At 37.3% G+C, this 19,423-nt stretch overlaps 1 protein-coding gene and 1 non-coding gene across 5 annotated transcripts in view; both read left to right on the top strand.

The window, feature by feature from the left end:
• The window catches only part of ADRA1A (adrenoceptor alpha 1A), a 104,167-nt gene that overhangs the window by 60,709 nt on the left and 24,035 nt on the right, over window positions 1–19,423 (top strand). The window lies entirely within an intron of this gene.
• Window positions 10,699–10,758, top strand: MIR9771J (microRNA mir-9771j). Its single transcript, NR_130600.1, has one exon. It is a non-coding gene; the product is annotated as a microRNA mir-9771j (primary transcript).

Here is a 19,423-nt window from a genome sequence, read left to right on the forward strand (position 1 = left end):
AGGGACCAGCAGAAGATTCTAGCAGATGGTTTCTTTCAGGATACACATGCAGCCTTTCTCCCTAGTGAAACAGAGCAGCTGTTTTAGACTTGTTGCCTGTCACCAACTCTTAGGATGGAGCAAGGAAAATAAACTTCACAATCATGATTACATTCAGAAGAAACTGCAATGGGAATTCAGAAATGTAGCATGAAATTAATCCCAAGGAAAATTTGTCTGAATGACTAAAAATTGAGTGACAATCCTTTGTAAAACTTCTTTTGGTACTTGTAGTGACCACAATTGGTCAAGATCTTGGCTTTATTGGCTTGACCTCTGAGTTTATTAAAGCACTAGTGACAAAGTTAATGAAAAAGATAAGTGCAAGCCAATGGCGCTCTGTTAAAGGTAAGGGAGGGAGTAGAATTGGAAGGACCCAATGGGCAACCAGCTTCCAAGGGACGATCTCCCTCTTAGAACAACAGCTCTGCTGTGTTAAAAGTTGCAAGCTGAGGTACAGAACAGAATGTAGTAATCTAAGGAAGAAATTTTATCAACAATCTCGGAAATCTGAGTGCCAAATTGCTCAAAGAACTTTCCCAAATTACATAGAAAGTCATTTGAAGAAGCAAGTCATGCCCAGGATTGTCACTGTTTTATCCTTCTTTGAGGAGGTGATATCATTTTTCATTTAGTGAGGGTAAATCAGTTTCCATAATGCTTTCTCAATCCTTTAATAGAAAAAACTATTCTATAATATTTGTAGCACAATGCCCTGTGTATAGGAGAGATAGGGAATACAAACTTGCTTATTGAATTGAATGTAAGTGTACCATATACTTCACTAATGTAAGATTTTGTACTTTTATGAAAATTTACTATATGTATTATTCCATGGGATCCTCCCTGTGCTCCAATAAAGTGGTTAGAAGTGTTTTGGGAAGGCCAACCATTGGCATGGTAGTTAAAGCTGCTGGATCCCACATTGCCAACTTTGTGGTTTGAGTCTCATGCACAAAAATCCCAAGAGGAGAATGGAGGAAAAGAGATTGTAGGGTGGGTATCCCGTCTAGGGAGCTCGCTCACTCTCTCTCTCTCTCTCTCTCTCTCTCTCTCTCTCTCTGTCCAGCAAGCACATTACCCCCTACAGCAAACTAAAAACAAGCAAAGAAAGAAAAGAAACAGTGGAAAAAGTATTTCTTCCTAGTCTAGCTTCTTAAGGCAGAATGAATGGTTCACAAATAAATAGAATGTGTAGTTCTCTATCTTAGATTCTCTATCATTTCTAGGCTTGAGGAAGATGAGAGACCTGGATTCTGGTTCCATTTCCTCTACTGAGTAGAGGCTTTAATTGGGCCTCGGTGGTTTTATGGTAACAAGAGGTGTTGAGCTTTAGAGACTGATGAGTTTTCAGCATAGGGCTAGACTGCATGGGTAGAAGAAGGAAGACTATTATTCTAGGCAGAGAATGACATTAAAACTAAAAGGCATATTTGAATAGCAGTTCAAGTTGGCTTTAGTGTAAAGTCCATTGGGGAAAATAGTGGGAGATGGGACTAGAAATACCCATTGAAATTATATCCCAGAGACAAATTTAGCTACCTGGCACGTACATATGCTCTGCATCATGGCAGGTACTAAGGGATAATGGTGAGCAAGATGGATCCCTACTCCTACAGAGCTCACCCATCCATAGGGAGATATCTATGTCTCTGATTACAAACAGCAGTGTAAACTTAAGACATTGGGACACCCCTGATGGCAAAATGTGATTTCATCAAAGTTATGGGGGATTTCCTCCCAAGATTTCTAGATGGTTGTAGTGGCCATCTAAGAAAGAATTAGAAAAATCAACTATTTGTTGATTAAAATAATGTCATAGAGCTTCCCCTATAAGACAGTGATCCTCTTTCTTCAGTCATTCAGCCCCTCAGGATTCTGAGGTCCAACAGATCCTCAAAACATTCCAAGGATCCAAACCCACAGTTGGCCACATAGCTTCCATCTTGAAGGGCACTTGCATTATTGCTGTGTTACAAAACTACTCATCCCCCCCACACACACACACCTAAGTTCAACAATATTAACAAAGCCAAAGTCAAACCATGCCAACCCTCAGTCAAGAAGTAGAGAGCATGTCATATGTCAGAGCCCTGGCTCTCCACCCTCTCACTTATTTTCATGTCACAGATGTCAGCTCCCTCCCCATCTACTCGTTGAGCTGAGGTGGTGGTCTCTTCCCTGGTTTTCAGTTTACTTCTCTTGAGCAGAGTTTAGAATGTCACTTGTCATTCCTGCAGGTGTGTGGCCAGTTCTTCTTATCTAAAATATTCTCTCATGCTTTTTCTAACCAGGGTCATTGCACTTTCTACTCCTTTTTAATGTTTAAGGTACATAGGAGCTTTATGTAATGACTGAACTCTCAACTAAGCCAGAGTAAAAACTCACGGAGCAATATGAAATGTTCCAGCAATATCAGAGGGCCTGCTTTAAGCTATAAGCCATTTCATTTACTATGTTGTGTGAAGCAGGACAACTTCCCACTAATTAACAGTGACCCTTCTCAGTGATAAGTTACTATCTGGGTTCCCATAGACCATCTGGAGAGGAGCCTGGACACTGGAGTGTTTCTATTTTTATCGGGCTCTGGCATTGCACTTACATTCCATTAAAACTGAGCCAGAAGTCACAGAAAATTTGAATTTTGCTCTTTTCTCCCACCTAGGGCCCACTAATAACTGAATGAAAGGCTTTTGCGCTCAGTTATCTACTATACCACAAGGGAAGAGCAAAACAGAAGGCATATTTTAATTTTAAAAGAAAGAAAAAAAAACCTCTTTGGCTTGAACACTGAGCTTCTGGGGCCAGTTCCACTTCATCCGAAAGAAGGCTGTCGGGGAAATTATTCTGATACAAACACAAGAGACCAAATGAACTGCAGCCCAGTTAAAAATAGACCAGAAATATTCCCCACAGTAGGTCATGCTCAGGATGAGTGGAAGGGCAGAGGTGAGGTGGGATGGAATTGGAGCACACCAGGGATGTTCCTTCTTGAGACTTCAGGAGACCAGCTATACAGACCAGCTCATTCTTCAAACGAAGATGATGTGGCCAACCATGGAAGAGTTCAAATCCACTTCTGCTTCCTTATTGCTAGGCTTTGGTCAAGTTACTCGGCCTCTTGTGCCTATTTCCTAAACTTTAATAATACTAAAGTATTAGTAAACCCCCCCCCAGTATGTTTCAAAAAATGGAAAAGATAATAAACTGAGAAACGTTTGGAAAGTAGTGGACACACGGTGACCCCATAGTAAGTTTTCAGTCTCGTTTGATCTAGAGTCTTGTTAGTCTTTCTTATCCACAGCAACCAGGTAGCCCAACAGATAGGAAATTTTCTCCTCTCAAAAGTTAAGTAATTATGGGACCAGCAGTTAGCGTAATGGCTATGTCGCTGGACTCCCACGTAGTCGACCGTGGTTCGCGTCCCGGACCCGGTGGCTTAAACTCACGCTGGGCACGTGTGCATGCGTGCCCAAGATACCGAGAGGAGAATGGAGGAGAAGGGATTGCAGCATGGCCCCCCCCCGGGGGGGGGGGGTGATTTCTTGCTTTCTATCTGTCTGTCTTTCTCTGTCTGTCTGGTGAGCACACGCACCCTATAGCAAAAACCTCTCCAAAAAAAAAAGAAAAAAAAAAAGTTAAGTAATTATCACTTTGTGGATCCTAACCACTAAATATTAATTCAATATTAATTTACTGTCCTGCTTGTGACACCAAAGAACAAAAGAAAGCATCCTAAATAATGATGCCAAGATAACAGGAATAAATTGAGACTGTCCACAGCAAACTAGGAAGGTGACTTTAAGAGGAAAGATGAGGTAGGCCTATGCGAGACCTCATTTTCAGTGGTCATGATGAGGTATTATCCAACTAATCTTTTAGGGTCTGATTCCTAACCTACAATGAGTATCCAAATAACCAGTGGCAATAGAAAAACATTTCAGAGCCACATCTTAGATCAATATTTATGGAATCTAACGTGTGTTTCATGTGGGTATGCATGTGTGTGTGTGTGTGTGTGTGTAGACTTCAAAGATGATTTTGATTCACACTCATGGTTACTCTCACTGATGAGCTATGAAATTCCAATTTCATGACTTCTCTCTGGCTGTTAATAACAAACCATAGAATAAATTAAATTTCTATTAGACCTTATAATCACTATTATTTTTCACACATCATCTCATTTGATCTTGAACACAACCATCCTCTGAAGACCAGATGTTCTTCTAATGAGACACACAGAGGTTACCTCTGTGTCATTCTGGTATTAGACCTCAAGCTTTTAGTTTAGAGACTTACTACTTTACATGATCATTTGTTCATTAAAAACAGTGGTATAGGGGCCAACAGGCACTGGACTTGCACACAACTGCCTATAGTTCAAGTCCCAGATCTGGCAGCTTGTTCTCTTTCTCTCTCTCTCTCCCTCTCTCTCTCTCTCTCTCTCTCATATGTTCGCACTGTAGCAAATTTTAAAATACTAATAAATAAAATTAAATAAATGATTCTTTTAAAAAATAAGAAAGACATTATTGTGGGTGCATTAAAGAAATAAACAAAAAACAGTGGTATAATTTAGAGTAACTCAGAACACAACTCTGAATTACTTGAATCCCTGGAGCTATCGACTTCTATTTCTAGGCAAATACAGATTTTCTATCACTAATACATTACCTTTCAGTGTGTACAATCATACATAAATGCAATCATACATTATGTGCCCCTTTTTGTCTCTTTTCTTTCATCTGCATAATAGTTTTGAGATGCACCCATGTTGTGTGTATGGTTCATTCTTTCATATTCTGGAGTAACATGTATATATGTTCACTAATCAATAAACATTTGGTCTGTCTCCAGTTTGGGACCATTAAAATAAAACTACTTTGAATGTCCACATGTGAGCCTTTGTGTGGACATACATTTTCATTTCTCCTAAGAAAGTTATAGAGGAGAGAAATGGCTGGGCCATACGATAAGTATACACTGAACTTTTTAAGAAACCCAAAAATGTTCTTTTACAATGTGATTGTGGCAGCCATGTAGTATTTCAGTATCTCATTGTGTTTTTAATTTGCTTGTCCCTGATGACTGTTGATGCTGTGTATCTTCTCATGTACTTATCAGCCATTTGTACACCTTCCTCTATCAAGTGTCTAGTCATCTTTTCTCTATTTTTAAATTAGAATTTTTTTACTATCTCTCTGCATATATTCTGAATATAAGTACACCAAGTATTTGTATTATCTCTATCATCTCACCGGCTATGTTTGGTCTAATCATTTTGTTAATTTAATCTTTTGATGAGCAGTGTTCATTTTGATATGGTTATTTATTTACTTTTATGGTTATTGCTTTCTAAATTCTGTTTAAGAAATATTTCCCGGGAACCAGCAGTTAGCGTAATGGCTATGTCGCTGGACTCCCACATAGTCAACTACGGTTTGCGTCCCGGACCCGGTGGTTTAAAACTCATGCTGGGCGCGTGTGCGTGCGTGCCCAAGATTCCAAGAGCAGAATGGAGGAGAAGGGATAGCGGCGTGACCATCCCACCTGGGGGGTGATTTCTCGCTTTCTGTCTCTCTGTCTGTCTCTGTCTGTCTGGTGAGCGCACGCACCCTATAGCGAAAATCTCTCCAAAAAAAAAAAGAAATATTTACCCACTCTGAGATCACAAAAGTATTTTCCTGTTTTCTTCTGAATGGTTTATAGTCTTAGCTTTTATGTTTAGGTTAATCATCCATATCAAATTAATTTTTTTGTTTATGGCATAAGGTACAATTTAAAGGTCCTTTCTAATCATGGATATCCAGTTACTTTATAGTGTTTGTTGAAATGAGTTTCCTTTCCCCCATTGAATTGCTTTTGTACCTTTGTTGAAAAATCAATTGACTGCACGTGTAATTGCTTTCTGGAGTATCTATTCTCTTCTATTCATCTGTTGGTCTATTCTTTCACTAATATAATAAAGGTCGAGTATCCCAAATCTGAAAATCTATCATTCAAAATGCTTCAAATCTGAAACTTTTTCAGCACCATGACACCACAAGTTAAGAATTGTGTATCTAAGGACCACCAACAGATGACATGGTTACTTCACTGGACTCCCACACAGTCAACTGCTACTCAAGTCCCTATCCCAGTGGCTTCAAATTCATACTGGGCACATGTGTGTGCAGGCCCAAAATCCCGAGAAGAGAATGGAGGAGAAGGGATTGTGTCATCCCTCCTGGGGGTGATTTCTCACTTTCTGTCTCTCTGTCTCTCTCTGGTTAATGCATGCAACCTATAGCAAAAACCTCTCTTAAAAAAAATTGTGTATATCTGACCTCATGTGATAAATCACAGTCAAAATGCTGCAATACAAAAATATTGTATAAACTTACCTTAAGGCTATGTATATAAAGTGTATATGAAATCTATGTGAATTTCATGTTTAGACTTGGGTCCCATCCTTAACATATCTCATTAAATACATGCAAACATTTTAAAATCCAAATAATCTGACACCTCAAATACTTTCCAAGCATTTAAAACAAGTATCCTTTGAGTACAACCCCACACTATATTGATTACCCTATCTTTTAAATGAGTTATGAAGACACGTAGCATAAATCTCCCAACTTTTTTCTTTTCCAAATTTTATTTGCAATTCCAAACTAATCGCATTTCATTATGGATTGATGCATTCAAATGTTCTTTTTCTTCTTAAACCAGATTTGAAAATTAATTTATTTCAACAAATTTTTCCATTTCATCTAGATGGTATATAGTCTAAAATATTCACTTATTGTCTCTGGAGGCTATGAGCTCAGTAGAGACTTCTAGAGGCCACATATCTGAAGACACATTCAAGTGAAACAGGCTGGAGTGGAGACACGGTTCCATCATCCAGGCTCAGCTGATACCCCAGACAAGTCTACCTTAGGAACAGGGCTGCTTGGGTCCTAGAAACAATGGCAAAGCCTAAGCCAAGCTTCAACAGAATCTAACAGATCCACCTACCAGGTCTTCTTGTAGTCACTTACCCTACTACAGCTAAATATTTGCTAAAGATTCAAGGAAATCATCTGCAGATTGCTGGTACTGCCCTGAATAGTTTTCTCTCCTCTGGCTCTTTGCCTTGCCAATTTCATCCATCTTCATGGCCCTGAATAATAACCTCTGTTTCCTCATCTGGAGATATGCTTAATTAGGCCTCGGTTTAGAAAAAGTCCTTAGAGGGACCAGCAGATAGCATAATGGTTACGTAGTGGGATTCCCACATAGTCAACCATGTTTCCATGTTTCTGGATCCTGCAGCTTAAAATTCATGCTGGGCGCATGTACGTTGGTGCCTAAAATCTCTAGAGGAAAATGGAGGAGAAGGAATTAGATCATGACCATTTCCCCTGGGTGGGAGGATTATTTCTCCCTTTCTGTCTCTCTGGCAAATGCACATGTCCTATAGCAAAAATCTCTCTTAAAAAAAAAAGAAGAAAGAAAGAAAAAGTCCTTAGAAAGTCAGGGTAACACTGAACTCATCTTATATGCTACCTTTGCTAAAGAATCAAACCACTAGGGACCAGCAGTTAGCGTAAAGTCTATGTCGCTGGACTCCCATGTAGTCCACTGCGGTTCGAGTTCCGGACCCAGTGGCTTAAACTCACGCCAGGCACATGTGCATGCGTGCCCAAGATCCTGAGAGGAGAATGGAGGAGAAGGGATTGCGGCGTGGCCATCCCCCCCTGGGGGGTGATTTCTCACTTTCTGTCTCTCTGTCTCTTTCTAGCAAGCACACGCACCCTATGGCAAAAACCTCTCCAACCACTAAATGTTTAAAAACAGAGCTTTAGATGTTGTATTCAATCCCTTCATTTTTTTAAGTAGGAGGAGAATATATCATACTCATTGCTACATCATGACTGGAATGTAATAATAAACTCTTGAACACCCATATACATTAAATAAACAAATGCAATGTAGACAAGTCTGAGAATTATTTTGTCTAATTAAATACAACATTCATTATTGAAACTTGCTATATAAAGAGTGCTATGTGAGTAATTGCTGGAAATCAAATATGAATAAAGCAAAATACTTATTTTGTAAAAGAGGGAAATCAAAAAGAAGCATAACAAACTGTCATATACCAGAGGTTAATAAATGTTTTAAGAGGAAAATCAGAGTGTTCATAGGAACACAGGGAGGGTGTTTAATTTTGACATGGGAATGGTGGTAAGTGAGTAGTGTTTTGAAAATGTTTCTTAAAGACGTAATTTGCCACCTAGGTGTTAAAGAACAGTAACCTACATGACCCCAAAAAATATTCTCTTTTCATAAACTTTAGAACTTTTATAAACATTGTGTCTTTTTTTTTTTTACAGGCAGATACCATTCTAGTTCTATTTTACATTATACTCCAGATAGTAAGTAGACTTTTTCTGCACACACATTAAATTGCATGTCAGAGTAACTACATTGTTATCTCTAGCTGAGGTAATACTTTGGGAATGAAAAATATCCTTTGAATAAAGTAAATGAGACCAAGTAAGAGATAGGAGGAAGCGGACCATGCTCAGGGGTGTGTAAGCAAAGGGATGAGCATGTTGAGATCCTCTTAGCAGATTAAGGGTCCTTTTAGAACATATTCTTTCTGCATGGGTTACTAAAGCTATGATTTTCTGAGTGAGAAAAATTCACAATCTTGCCCATCCACTTGGGTAAAGGAATGGCTTGCTTGAAGCTTCACTTTAAAATCATTCAAGACTAAGCAACTTACTTATCATTGCAGACAGTTCAAGTCTGACTTTGAATCAGAGAGCTAGCTAGCTAGACAACCTGAACACGTTTTTAGTCCTCCTGCTTCATCTTCAATAATCTGGACATTGTGAGGGCTTAACAATTATCTGTTGAAGTAATCACCACATCATGACCATTTGTTTGAAATTCCTCTTGAATCCCTCTCCTGCATAGCTTCAATAAACACTAATCCAGCAGTTTTCAAATTTGTTGGTCTGAGGCCCCCTCTACACTCTTAAAATCATGCAGGACCTCACAGAGTTTCTTGTATAGATGGATTCTATCTGTGAATATTTACCATATTTAAAATTAAAACTAGACTTTTTAAATATTTAACTTTCTACTTTTTTTTAATTGACAGAAGGAGCATGACTTACCAGAGAGAGTCAGAAAGGGAGAAAACACTCCCCCATGATTGGGTGTGATCACACCACAATCCTTTCCCCTCCATTATTCCAACCAGTTGGGATTTGGAGCATGCACGCATATATGCCTCATGGGAATGGTGGTAAGTGAGTAGTGTTTTGAAAATGTTTCTTAAAGACGTAATTTGCCACCTAGGTGTTAAAGAACAGTAACCTACATGACCCCAAAAAATATTCTCTTTTCATAAACTTTAGAACTTTTATAAACATTGTGTCTTTTTTTTTTTTACAGGCAGATACCATTCTAGTTCTATTTTACATTATACTCCAGATAGTAAGTAGACTTTTTCTGCACATTAAATTGCATGTCAGAGTAACTACATTGTTATCTCTAGCTGAGGTAATACTTTGGGAATGAAAAATATCCTTTGAATAAAGTAAATGAGACCAAGTAAGAGATAGGAGGAAGCGGACCATGCTCAGGGGTGTGTAAGCAAAGGGATGAGCATGTTGAGATCCTCTTAGCAGATTAAGGGTCCTTTTAGAACATATTCTTTCTGCATGGGTTACTAAAGCTATGATTTTCTGAGTGAGAAAAATTCACAATCTTGCCCATCCACTTGGGTAAAGGAATGGCTTGCTTGAAGCTTCACTTTAAAATCATTCAAGACTAAGCAACTTACTTATCATTGCAGACAGTTCAAGTCTGACTTTGAATCAGAGAGCTAGCTAGCTAGACAACCTGAACACGTTTTTAGTCCTCCTGCTTCATCTTCAATAATCTGGACATTGTGAGGGCTTAACAATTATCTGTTGAAGTAATCACCACATCATGACCATTTGTTTGAAATTCCTCTTGAATCCCTCTCCTGCATAGCTTCAATAAACACTAATCCAGCAGTTTTCAAATTTGTTGGTCTGAGGCCCCCTCTACACTCTTAAAATCATGCAGGACCTCACAGAGTTTCTTGTATAGATGGATTCTATCTGTGAATATTTACCATATTTAAAATTAAAACTAGACTTTTTAAATATTTAACTTTCTACTTTTTTTTAATTGACAGAAGGAGCATGACTTACCAGAGAGAGTCAGAAAGGGAGAAAACACTCCCCCATGATTGGGTGTGATCACACCACAATCCTTTCCCCTCCATTATTCCAACCAGTTGGGATTTGGAGCATGCACGCATATATGCCTGGCATGTTTTTTAAGTTGCCGCACCAGGATTTGAACCATGACTGACCATGTGGGATCTGACTGTCTTAACCTAGGCTAGACTATAGGGCCAGTTCTGTTTCTTTTATTTTTAAAAAATAAATTTTATTATGCATATTTAAGGTAAGCAATATAATGTTAGAGAGAGAGAGACAGAGACAGAGAAAAAAATAGATAGTAAAAACTTTGCTACAGTAAATTAACATATCCATCGTCTCACAAGCTTACCAATTTTCTTGTGGCAAAAGCAACTGCAATATAATCATTTAGCAGGAATCCTCAATATATTGGGTCATTAGAAAAGTCATGACATATTTTTCTGTTTTTCTATACAAAAATATGTCGTGCCTTTTCTGATGACCCAGTAGTACAATTTCATTAACTATATTCCTTATATTGTACATTAAAGCTCTAGACTTGTTCATTCTACTTCTCTGTTACTTTGTAATATCTGATTTACCTCTTCCTAGTTCCTCTCTCTACTGCTTCCGCTACTCCTAGTAACTACTATTTTATTATCTGTCATATTTATTCCTTAAAAAAAATCCATTACACATTAGCATAAAAAATGTTTTTCTGAAGAAAAATTATATTTTTTCCAAATTTAAAAAAATGAAAAGAGTAACATTGTTTTTTACATTTTTGCAAATCTCTTTGATGTCTGGTTACAAAATAAAGTCGGATCATATGTGCGTCTTCATTCAGTCTGTTATAATAACACACCTCCTGTCATCTCTGCAACATTCATGACAGAATGAGAGTGTAAAAGGTAAATAATGTCTTAGCTTTATTATGAATACATTTTTCACCTTGCAAATGCTTTAGAGAATGTTAAGGACACTCTGCTATGACTCTCTTCATTTCACACTCAATTTCAGTCTCATCTCTGAAAATATTTGCTCAGTGAGTGAACAAACCTCTCCAATATGTCCTGATCTAATCTACCTTAAAAACCAGATCATGCCCAAAAGTTTTCTGAATCCACACATGGCAAAGGCATCTAGCCAGGTTCATGGTGACCTTCCTTTTGTATAGCTTCCTAGAAATGCCCTTCTTTCCCTTGTCTCACCTGTCTGCCTAGTATCCATTCTCTGAGGTCATATGTAGGGTACAGATGTCCTTGAATCTTTCCTCCATGAATGATCTTTGCCCCAGTGTCAGTCTCTTCTATCAAGTGTTCGTGGCATTACATGATATGAATACTGTTGCGTTTCTACCAGCCTTGATTCGTTTTCCCACATGTGCAGTTATGTACCACATAACTACATTTGGGCCAATGACAGACCACACATAGGATGATGATCTCATGAGATTACAATGGGCTATACCATATGGTCTAGGGATGTTGTAGGTTATATCATCTACATTTGCATAAGTATACTCTAGGATGTTTGCACAATGGTGAAGTTCCCTAATAACCCATATCTCAGGACAAATTCCTGGAGTTCAGTGACTCCTAACTATACAAATACATTTATTACCATTCAGTTCATAAACTTCAACAAATAAAGCTCTATTGCAAGTGTCCCTTTTATCGATATAAGGCAATCTGCTTTATCCCATGAATTGCTCTGTGCCTTGAATTCTACTTCATTTGATACTGATACTACTATCCCAGTTCTATTTACCTTGACTTGGCACATATTTCAAACCACATTATTCCTTTAATCATGTAATGATTTTTTTAATATCTTGTATCTTTCAACAAGAATGCATTTTTTTTCCTTAATTCAGTGTGAGAGGTTTTGTGCTTAGCCCAATTACATTTACTGTCATAATTCATATATTCAAACAGCTCTATAAGTTACTAAGCAAGAGTTAATGAATGATTAGAAATTTATTTTATTGTAAAGGTTACATAGTAGTAAAAATAACTATCACCAATTATATGGTTTTACATAGTAGTAAAAATAACTATCACCAACTATATGGCCTTACTAAGTGCCAACCACTGACCTACACAATACTGTGTTTGATGGGTCTCCAAAAAGTTTGTGGAAACAATATGTATGTATCTTAAAACTTTTTGTGCCATCATATTTTAATTTCTTTTTTTTCATGAACTTTTTGAAGTCCCTTCATATTAACTCATTTGATTCTCACAATATGAAGTAAGCATTTAATACATGAGGAAACAAAGGAAAGAGTCAATGGGAAAACACTAACTTAAATGACTATGTCTTTTGTACATCTTTGTTAAAGATTATGATAGAACTCATGGCTATGGTAAATGGGATTACTTTCTTCAGTTCTGTCTCTGTCTGCTTGTTGTTTGTATACAGAAATGCTACAGATTTTATAAGTAAATTTTGTATCCTGCCACTTTATGCATTTATTACTTCAAGAAGTTTTTTTCATGGGTACTATTGGGTCCTCTATGTATACAGTGATGTCATCTTTGGAGATAATTTCAAGTCTTCTTTCCCTTTTTGAATGCCTTTTATTTCTGTCTCTTGTCTGATTACGTTTGCTAGGACTTCCAGTACTATAGTGAATATGAGCAGAGAAAGTGGGCAGCCTTGTCTTGTGCCAGATTTTAGTGGAAAAGCTTCTAGCTTTTTCCCATTCAGTATAATGTTAGCTATAAGTTTTTCATAGATTGCTTTCATTATGCTGAGAAATGATCCTTCTATGCCAGTTTTACTGAGAGTCTTAATCATGAAAGGATGTTGCATTTTGTCAAATGCAGTGAGTAGAATAAGGGTTACCGCTTCTTTAAAAGTTTTGTAAAAATTCAGCAGCGAAGCTATTGGGAGGTTTTTTATTACTGATTCAATCTCATTGCTTGTTATAGGTCTATTCAGGCTTTCTATGTCCTCCTGAGTCAATCTTGATAGATTATATGTATCCAGGAATTTGTCCATCTCGTCCAGGTTTCCTTCTTTGTTGGTATATAGTCGCTCGTAGTATGCTCTAATGATGTTTTGTATTTCTATTATGTCTGTTGTAATGTTGCCTGAGTCATTATGAATTTGATTTATCTGGTTCCTTTCTCTCTTTTTCTTAATTAGTCTAGCTAATGGTGTGTCAATCTTGTTTATCTTTTCAAAGAACCGGCATTTGTTTTCATTTATTTTCTGTATAATCTGCTTATTTTCTATTTCATTTATTTCTGTCAAATCTTTAGTATTTCTTTTCTCCTGGCATTTTTTAGATTTTTCTGTTGTTTTTCCAGTTCCCTGAGCCATGATGTTAAGTTGTTCTTTTGCCGTCTTTCCATCTTTTTCTTGTGTGTGCTAATTGCTATAAACTTCCCTCTTATGACTGCTTTTGCTGTATCCCATTAGTTATGGAAACTTGTGTACTCAGTATAATTTATTTCCATGAATCTTTTTATTTCCATCTTAATCTCTTTAGTAGTCATGAAGTCATTCAGAAGTAGGGTATTTAGTTTCCATGTATTTGTATATTTTTGAGAGCTTTTTCTGAGGTTAATATCAAGTTTAATTCCATCATGGTTGGAGAAGATGCTGGATATAGTTTCTATTCCCTTGAATCTATAAAGGCTGGATTTGTGCCCTATCATGTGGTCAATATTTGAGAAAGTACCATGCGGGGCTAAGAAAAATGTTTTGGGGGTGGAAAGTTCTATAGATGTCTGTCAAGTCCATCTGATTTATGGTATCATTTAGGTCCAGAATCTCTTTGCTTACTTTGTTGTCTTATTGATCTGTCTAAAGGAGATAATGGGGTGTTGAGATCTCCAACAATTATAGTATTACAGTCTATCTCTCCTTTTAGATCTAGCAGTCTTTCCTTTACATATTTGGATGCTTCTGAGTTTGGTGCATAGATATTTATAATCATTATATCTTCTTGGTGAATTAGCCCTTTTACTACAAAATAATGCCTTTCTTTGTCTCTTCTTACAGTTTTTGTCTCAAAGCTTATTTTTTTCCAAAATCAGTATAGTGGCTCCCGCTCTTTTTTGGTTTCCGTTTGCATGGAATACCTTTTTCCAGTCCTTCACTTTTAGTCTGTGTATGTGTTCATCTTGTAGGAAGCAGATGGAGAGTTTCTGATTTTTTTATCCATTCTGCCAGTCTGTGTCTCTTGATTGGAAAATTTCATCCATTAACATTCAATGTTATTATCGATATTTCTGGACTTGTCTCAAGCATTAAGTTGGCATATATTTGGTTGTTTTTTGTTCTATTATTGCTGTTTATCTGTCTTTAGTTTTCTTGGTATAGTACTCCTTTCAGAATTTCTTAAGGAGCTGGTCTGGAGTTGGTAAATTCTTTCAGGTTTTGTTTATTCAAGAATGTTTTTATCTACTTTTCCCATATGAAGGATAATCTTGTGGGGTATAGTATTCTTGGTTGAAATTGTTATTCATATAACATTTTGAATATATTTCTCCATTTTTTCCTTGCTTGCATTGTATCTGATAAGAGGTCAAGTGTTAACCTGATGGGATAGCCTTTGTAAGTGATTTGACATTTCTCTCTTGCCAATCTTAGTATCTTGTCTTTGTCTGTGGTTTTAGCCAATCAAGCTATGATGTGCTTTGGAGAGGATCTTGGATTGATTCTAGTTGGGGTTCTTTGTATTTCTTGGGTCTGGGTATTTGAGTGCCTCTCTAGTCTTGGAAAGTTTTCTTCCAGAGTTTCTTGCAATAGATTATCAATATCCTTATTAGTTTCTTCTGGGATACTGATTATTGGGATATTTGGGCATTTCATGGTATCTAGTATTCCTCATATACTATCTTCAGTTTTCTTGACCCAGTGCAGCCTTCATATATAACAGTTTCATTTGATTCTTTTTTGTGGTGTCCAATTCTTCTTCATATCATGGAAGGACTTCCTCATCTCTTGGAGCTCAACATCTCTTTTCTCTTGCATTTCCTAGAGTTTTGTTACCATAAATATTCTATTCTAAATTCTTTTTCTGACATTTCAGTAATATCCTCTGTATTTTCTCTACTTGGAGACTAGTTATAATGTTTCCTTGCTGGAGATTTATTACTTGATTCTCTCTTCCTTGAGGCTCTTCACCAATTTTTAGTCATTTGGTAATGTATTCACTTTTGGCTAATTTGTTGGAGAAGGATTTTGTGACTGTGAGCTCGCATATTTTCCTGACTATGAGATAGTTTGGTGCTATTTTCTCCCTTCTGTTGTGTTCTCCAGTGTGAGAATCACAGGAGAAGTTTGCAATCAGATTTATGAAGGGGAATTTCACTCTTTTTGCAACCACTACAGTGAGGTACAAAGAATTCTCTAAAACTCACAATGTTCAGATGTTTAGATACTATGTCTCTAGTCTTTTCTAAGCAGTGGGAAAGGGCTGAGCAGTAAAACAGGAAAGTAAGGTGAAAGAAAGAAAGAAAGAAAGGAAGAAAGCAAGCAAGCAAGAAGGAAGGAAATAGAAATAGGAAGAAAAATACAAAGGAAAAAGGAAGGAAATGACTAAAACAAAAAGAGGAGGAAACAAACCAAAAAACAAACAAACAAAAAACAGAAAGCCCATCATAGGTAATGAATTTGGGTTTAAAATGGAAAACCAACAAGTCAGAGGTGGAGGATGCTTTCTATCCTAGTTGAGGGAAGAGGAGATAAATTAACAAGAGAAAGGCACAAATGGGACAGAAAGCTGTTTTGTTTGTTTGTTTGTTTGTTTGTTTGTTTATATAGGATTAAAAAAAAGTTAGAAGGGACAGAGAAGAACGAGAAGGAGAGGGACACTTGGCTCCCTGACTAGCACTGGGGTCTGGAATGGGGGAGCCTGGCTGACTGGGTGGGGAGGCTTCACAGCTGTGAAACTGAACCCAGAGGGCCAACACAGTCAGAGGTGACTGGCTGCTTCCTGTCCTGACTAGCACTAGGGTCTGGAAGATGGGGCCCTGGCTGGGGTGGGATGGGAGAGCTTTACAGCCAAGAAGCTGAACCCAGAGGGCCAACACAGTGAGAGGTGGAGGTGCCTGGATGTTTTCTGTCCTGACTAGCTCTGGGGTCTGGAAGAGGGGATCCTGGCTGAGGAGGCTTTATAGTCATGAAGCTGAACCCAGACGGCCAACCAAAAGCAAAAGTTTCAAATGCAGGCTTGGGTTCCATACCTTATAGTTTCTTTTTAATTGTTCTTTTATAGAGATATTATTCACCCATCCAACATGCATGTGTTAAGTTCCTATTATTTAATAAGCCCTATTCTAGTGCTCCTTGCCTGTAGGGAATTACATTCCATGGGTCAGACTATTTTTAAATGTTTCAGAAAGGGTAGGATCCCTAACTAAACAGGGCTGATATGAGAGAGGTAAATGAGAAGGGTGATGGTAAGTAGAGAAGAAGCATCCTTTACATAGAGTGGTTAGAAGAAAATCTAAGGGCTGGTCTATGAGCTAAGACATAGAAGAGAAATACCTAGATATGCAGACCCAAGGAAAGGACATCTCACAAATAAAGAGCATTAATACAGGAGCCAGCAGGTGGTGTGGTGGTTAAGGCACTGTAATCCCACATATCCAACTGTGGTTTGAATCCCAGACCTTGAAAATATCACAAGGTATTTGGGCATGCAGGCCAAAAATCCCAGGAGGAAAATGAAGGAGAAGAGACTGCAGAGTGGCCTTCCCCCTGGGGAGTCAATTTTCACTTTCCTTCTCAATCTCTCACTCTCTCAAGCATGCATGCCATATGCTTTTTGGCCATTTTTATGTCTTCCTTATAGTGTTGACTAGTCAGCTTATAAATCCATTTCTAAATATATTTTTCAAGTAAGCTGTTTGAGTTCCCTATGTCTTCTGGTTATCAGTCCCTTGTCTGTAGTACAGTTTGCAAATATTTTCTCCCATTCTGTGGATTGTCTCTTCACTCTAATTATTGTTTTAACTTTTTTAACTTAAAAAGTAAATACGAAGTTTTTGATTTGGGAAATCCTGGCAGTTTGAAAAACAAAAAGAAGTTTATTATGCCATTTAATATTTTCTTGCCAAATGACAAGGCCAGATCAGGCAGTCTCTTGTAGTCTTTGGCAAGGACTTATTACTTAGCAGATACGAGGGTAATGATGTCTTGTGTAAAACAGGTTTTGTGGCACTCAATCTTACTGAACAGGTGGGAATATTAAATCAGACACTACATGTGAAGCTATTAGCATGAAGCAGCCACTCTTCGTCACTCATTGTCATCATCATCATCTTTTATTATCTCTCATTGCTAGTTGAGTATAAAGAGGTCCTCTTTCTCCAGAAAGAAATTTTGCAATATAAACAAAAACTTACAAACTTTACGAGACCAAGAATTTTTTTCTAGGAATTTATCTTTTGAAAAATATCCCAAATTCACTCACACAATGTTCTTTTCATAGTTACTTATAATAGAGAAAACTTAGAAAGAGCCAAAATGTTCAAATTACAAGAAGATAAATAAAATTTTTTGTAGTCATGATGAAAAATACACCATGAAAAACTATGCCCTGGAATAAAAAGAAAATAGAAAAATGCTCATGATACCTTAAGTGAAAGAAGGCTGGTGGCAAAAACATGTACTGTAGATACAATCACAGTTGCTTAAAATATGCTCTTACTTCTAGATTGTGGCACTATGGCTGATTTTTGTTTCGTGTGTGTGTGTATGCACAACCACACCCACTGATTATGGATATTACATATTGCACAAATTTTGCAACATAGAAAACACAATATTTTTTAAAAAATTGAAAAAAGACATTGAACATGACACAAAAAAATTGAAGACTATTTCTTGTTTCTGAATTGGAAGAATCAATATAATCAAAATGTCAATTCTCCCCAAATTGATTTACAAGCCAATGTGATTCCAGTCAAATTACCAGCGACATTCTTCACAGGGATAGGGAAAAAAAAAAAAGTCATAATATTTGTCTAGAATTGAAAAAGGTCCCATATTAACAAGGCAATATTGTGCAAAAAAGAATAAAGTAGGAGGCTTCTCACTACCCAGACACGCCTACAAGACAATCCAGTGGAGAAAAGAAAGTCTCTTCAGCAAATGATGCTGGAAGACTGGATATCCACCTGTAGAAAAATGAATCTGGACCCCCATCTTTCACCATTAATAAAAATCAACTCAAAATCAATCAAATATCTAAATGTAAAGCCTCAAACTATAAAACTATTGGCAGAAAACACCAAAAGAACACTAAAATACACTGGAGTAGGCAATGATTTAAATAAGACCCCTAATGTTCAGGCAACAATTCCAAAAATAGACAAATGCGATTGCATCAAGCTAAAAAGTTTCTGCACAGCAAAGGAAATAATAAAGAGACAATCCACAGAATGGGAGAAAATATTTGCAAACTGTACTTCAAAGGACTGATAACCAGAAGTCATAGGGATCTCAAACAGCTTACCTGAAAAAAAATTTAATTTAAAATGGGCTAATGAGTTGACTAGTCAACACTACAAGGAATACATACAAATGGCCGAAAATCATCTGGAAAAAAAAAAATGTTCAATGTCTACTATCATATGGGAAATACAGATCAAAACCACAATGAAATACAACTTAACCCTAGTCAAAATGGCTAAGATCAAACAAAAACAATGACAAGTGCTGTTGAGACTGTGGTGAAGATTAAAGCCTCCTACAGTGTTGGTGGGAATATAAATTAGTACGACCACCATGGAAATAATACGGAAGTTCCCCAAAAACCAAAGAACTTAGAAAATGATATGTGAAATGTCTGAGTGACCACCATTCAAAGTGATATAAACAACTGCACTTCTTATCAGAGAGGGCTCATGGGTAGCCAGAACCCTACAGCCATTCCCAGAGACCCAGTACATCTCAGTAGAAAGATATACTCAGAAATGGTCAGAAAGTCTGGTTTGTCGCCTTGAAAATTATCCCCAAATGTTTAAAATACACAAGATGACAGACTAGCAGATGGCATAATGGTTACTTCACTAGACTTGCATGTAGTCAACCATGGTTCAAATCACAGACCTGGCAACTTGAAACTCACACCAGACACATGTGCATGCATGCCCAAAATCCCAAGAGGAGAATGGAGGAGAAGGGATTGTGGTGTGGCC

Source organism: Tupaia chinensis, unplaced genomic scaffold, assembly GCF_000334495.1.
Source record: "Tupaia chinensis unplaced genomic scaffold, TupChi_1.0 Scaffold000366_1, whole genome shotgun sequence".
Lineage (NCBI taxonomy): Eukaryota > Metazoa > Chordata > Mammalia > Scandentia > Tupaiidae > Tupaia > Tupaia belangeri.